Raw genomic sequence first — 5,328 nt, forward strand, 5'->3', positions numbered from 1 at the left:
AATTGAAACGTGGTTCAGAAAAGTTAGACTCAATAAATTTAAGGAATAGCCCTAACCACATATTTTTTGCATATATAATTGTATGTGCCCAAAGATAAAATCCTTCACTCAAAAGCTAATTTGAATACATCTTCAATGCAAGTCCTAAGACACAGAGAGCAGGTGAATGCAGGGTGCATGCCTGTAATTCCAGCATCTCAGGAGGTTGAGGTAGGAGGGGTGAAATTGTGAGCCCAGCCAGGAAAAGTTAGCGACTTAATAAGATTTTGTCAAAAACAAATAAATAAAAAATAAAAAAGGGCTGGGGATGCAACTCATAAAGGCCCTGGATTCTATTTCTCATTCTTTTTATTTTATTTTATTTATTTATTTATGTGTGTGTGTGTGTGTGTGTGTGTGTGTGTGTGTGGCCAGCTCAATCCACCAGGGTGTGGTGCTGGGGGATTGAACTGCTATCCCTGTGCTTTCCTAAGCTTGTTCTAAGTAGGTGCTTTAGACCACTGAGCCATCTCACCAGCCCCTGGATTTTATTTCTGATACCACAAAGAAAGGAAGGAAGGAAGGAAGGAAGGAAGGAAGGAAGGAAGGATGGCAGAGTTTAACTTACAACTTATTTTCCTTTCACACGATCTGTGATGTTTTGGATACAATGAAATACAGTAGCATAAAAGAAAAAATTGTCTGGAGAAGCCTTCAGAAGGGTAATTCTAGTAAGAGGCTTCTTGAGTCAGTCACCAGCTCTTTCTTGTGCCCACTCCATCCCTGGCAGCTGGAAAAATAAACCAGACACACTAGACTGCGCTTCCTCTTGTGTGGTTCTGGTAGCTGCTTGGGCAGCAGGTCCCTGGAGCCTTACAGCTGGGTATCCTTGGAGCGCATCCCGAAAGCAACTGAGCAGCGGCTGCAGCAGGCGCCCGGGGGAGGCGCTGTTCCTAATCTTCCTGAAGAGGGCGCCTTTCCACCAAGAAGGGTAACCACAGCAGAGAGGTCAGGCTGGGGCTGAATTTGCTTCCTGAGGTTTCCCTTGTGGGTACTTCTAAGGATGGCAGCTTTGAATAATTTATTATTTATTCATATACAGAAATAAAAACCCTAAACCAAGACAGCCTGTTCTCTGACTCTGTCTCTGTCTCTCTTTGTCTCTGTCTCTGTCTTTGTCTCTGTCTCCATCTCTATCTCTCTGTCTCTGTCTCCATCTTTATCTCTCTGTCTCTCTGTCTCTGTCTCTGTCTCTCTGTCTCTGTCTCTCTGTCTCTGTTTCTCTGTCTCTGTCTCTGTCTCTGTCTCTGTCTCTCTGTCTCTCTGTCTCTCTGTCTCTGTCTCTCTGTCTCTGTCTCTGTCTCTATCTCCCTCTCTATCTCCCTCCCTCCCTCTCCTGCCCCACCCTCATTACTGGGAATCAAACTCAGGGCCTTGCACTTGCCAGGCAGGTGCACTCTGGCAATTTAGTCTTGGATGAGAGGAAAACGAAGTGTCAATTAATTCTAAATAGCCTGGGTTAAAGGAAGAAGAGTTCATCTGAGATCCTGCGCTTCCTAGGAATGCTGTTTTTAACGGGCAGGAGAAGTCTAGAGGATGCATCTCTTACCTTGGAAAGTGCTGCTGGGGGCCTGGCCACGATCTCCACCTCTAGCCTGAGGGATAAGGCTGCTGAGAGGATGACATAAGAGATGGTGACAAGTTTAGTAAGGCCTGACAGGGGCGATTGAGGTCAGCGCCTGACCACGGGCAAAAGCACTGGCACTCAGCGGACCACTCCTGATTGGGCCACACAATAATTGGAGGGATTATTGGGTGACTCTGAGGGTGGCGGGAGGTGATCCCATGCTGCTGTCATCGTGCCCTGGGGCATCTTAGTGTCACAGGACCATTAAGGCCTGCAATAAGGCTCTGGGGCATTTATTTATTTATTTATTGACTTACTTATTTATTTATACCTGGAATCAAACTGAGGGCCTCGTGCTTGCCAGGAAGGCCCTGTACCACTGAGCTACACCCTGGCCCCCTAGCCTCAATTTATAATCTGTGGTCCCCAAAGAAGTACAGATAATAAATGATATAATTTAAGGGTGGGACCAAAATGTCAGGGTTTTTTGGGAGGTTTTTTTGGTCAAGTTTGTTTTTTCTTAGATTTGTTTGTTTGTTTGTACTGGAAATCAAATTCAGGACCTTATACTTGCCAGGCTGTTTTTATTAAATGCTCTTAAAATAGTTAATTAGCTAATAATTGTATCTTTTTTAGCACATGTTTGTGATATATGATAATTATGTGCATCTTGGAGAATTTTTGATCAGGTTTATTGGCAAATCACTGGCACAAAATAAAATTTGTTACCTGTAGTTTTGTTGAGTTTCAACAAATACTGTAGCCATAGGGCACCCAGGTGAGCAAAAGAGAGGACAGAGCCCTCTCCCAGAAGCGCCCTCGGCCTCCCCGGCTGTGAGTCCTCTCCTCTACCTCCGCCCCTCACCCTCACCAGTCTCATCCTGGTGCCTTTGTCTTCTCTATAATACTACCTAACTGGCATCATATAAATGAAATAATGGCACCAACAGCATTTTGAGTCTGGCTTTTTTTTTTTTTTTTCAGTTAGCCTAGTGATGTAGAGTTTATGAAAACTCTTTACAAAGTGTTATTATATTACTTCTACTTTTAAATATATCCACTCTTGGTGTTGCAGTAATTTATTAGCAGTTTATCGTTCTCTATCGCTGAGCGTACTCCACTGTGTGGGTTACTGCATGGGGGGCTTTTGAATGATTTCCAGTTTGTAACCATGGAAAATAAAGCCGCCATGAGCAACCGTGGTGTTCAGGTTTCTATGCGGACCTGGGTTTCTGGGTCAAATAATAATCATAAGTTAAATTTTATAAGAATCAACTAAGTTGTTTTCCAGTATAGCTCTACCTTTTCACATTGCCAGGTGTTTTTGTTTTTGTTTTTGTTTTGTATTTTTAGAAAAGGGTCTGTAGGGTATTCAGGGTCTCACTACTAGATAGGACTCGTAGTGATCCGCCTGTTTACAGCCTGCTAAAAGCTGGGATTACAGGTGTGCACCACCACGCCCAGTCTCAATTGCTATCTCATCACCCCCTGGGGGCGGGGTGTTGCTCTGCTTCCCCAGCTACTCTTAGGATAATCACTCTTGCTAATTGTAGTCATGCTCATAAGCCTGTGATGGTACTTGATGGGGCTTTCATTTGCATGTCCCTGGTCTCTGTGGTGTTGATACCTTATGTGCCTAATTTGCCATTTGTTTATTTTTTTTGTTTAAACATTCTACTTGCAGACATAGTATTTTCTATTAGTTTATGAAAACTGTTTACAAAGTGTTATTCTATTACTTCTACTTTTAAATATATCAAGCACTCTACGTATCTAGAGCTAGATTGCTCATATAAGAACTTGTCTGCTGTCCACAGCACTGATAAATAAAATTGCACATACATAGAGCAACGGTTGTAATCTGAGGTGTCTTCTGAGTACGACCATGTTGGCCCCATTTCCTTTTCTCTGCTTCAACCCGGCGGACAAGCATAGGCATATATAATGGCAGAGATGGTTGAATCCGAAGCTAATTTACAGGAGACAAACTGCTCTGTGCATTTCAACACAAAGTGTACGAAATGTGCTAACTTTACTACTTTCTCATACACTGGCAAACTCCTACATCCCGACTGGGTGTTACAAAATTTGGATTTGTCTGTTCTGTACACTATGTATACAACAAAACAAAACACTAAAAAAAAGTGTCTCAAAATATCCAAGTACAAACACACTAACATAATGCCTTTGGCAGCTGCTTCCCTCCCACCTCCTTCAAACCACTGAACAAGTACAGAGAGTAGCGTATTTATTGTTCAAGAGGTGGTCGAACAATCCCCCAAAGACAATATTCCATATGAACTTTAGCATCAAGATATTTACAAAGTGATATTTTACTACCTCTACATTTGACATGCGTTGGGCACTTCTAAACATCTGGGTAAGTCTAGATGTTGCAGGTAAGGACTCTGTGTACATTATAAACACAGCAGTCTTGGTTAAACTGTCCACATGTAACAGTGGTTGAAAGTGTCTTGAAACTATGAATCTAGTACCCTTCCTTTCTCCACTAACCCAGTGGGCTAAAATGCTCACACTTTCTGAAGACAGTCTTCTGGGAATTTTATTATAAAACTTGTCAGTTTACTAACTACTTTAATCAAAACTGGCGATCTGCTTAACATCTAGGAAGGCTGGATGTTGTGAAAGGGCCCATTTGGCCTTTACATACCCTCCTACACGGCACAGTACACAGAGCCCGCAGACCTGAGGGACGGTGGCAGCTGGCCTTGCTGTAGTGCCTTCGCTCAGCACTCTCCATTCCCTTCTCTTCCTAGAACCAGTGCACGAACAAAGTGTACTACTCAGGACAGCACTCGCCTGCCCTGCCCCATAATACTTCAAGTGAGCTCTAACAAGAAATTTAGGGACTGGGGAGATGACTCAGTGGAATAAGCGCTTTCCTGGCAAGCGCAATAACTTGAGTTCAATCCCGGTTGTGCAAAAAAAAAGAAAGAAATTTACAAAATACATTATTTCACTACCTCTACTTTTTAACATATTATCAGGCACTTCAAAATATCTCCAATGACTGGATATTTCAATAAAGTACTTAGCATTGTCAAATATATATATATATATATATATATATATATATATATAGACTAAAATGCACACACAAAACAATGGTTCCGGTATGAATGTCTTCTATCTAGTCTGATACTGGACCTTCTTCTGTTTTCTGCTCCGTGTCCTCTAACCCACAGAACAAACATGCACAAGTTACAACTCCTAGTGTCACTTCTCCAGACGATGTAATGAACTCCGTTTCAAAAACAGTCACTTCCAGAAGACATTTCTTTTCTGTGATTTTTTTTAAGCAAACAGATGTTTCCAGGGTGTGTAGTTTTTCTAATTAATTCATCAAATGTTGGCCACCTCTTCACAACTATACTGTCCACATGCAGGAAGTGCAACTGGGGGGAATGTTGAGAGCAGCTCTCTCATATTATATACACAGGCCTTCTGAGACAGCCAGTAAATCTTCCCAGTGGGCGGTGGGAATTTCCAATTAGGCCAACGTGGAATGTCACTCTATGGCTCTTCCGCAACAGCCCGAGGCCTGCCAGCCCTTGTACCCGTCCTCAGGCAGGGCTCTGTCACCTCCAGGGCTGGTGAGGCCTTTATTCACCTTAGTGGTCTGGAGGTGCAATCTCTTCCAACTGGGACACAGCAGTCACCCCAGCACCCAGATCTGCACGGCTCTGTGGCCCTGAGTGGTA

This window comes from Octodon degus, unplaced genomic scaffold (genome assembly GCF_000260255.1).
Source record: "Octodon degus isolate 3935 unplaced genomic scaffold, OctDeg1.0 scaffold00089, whole genome shotgun sequence".
Lineage (NCBI taxonomy): Eukaryota > Metazoa > Chordata > Mammalia > Rodentia > Octodontidae > Octodon > Octodon degus.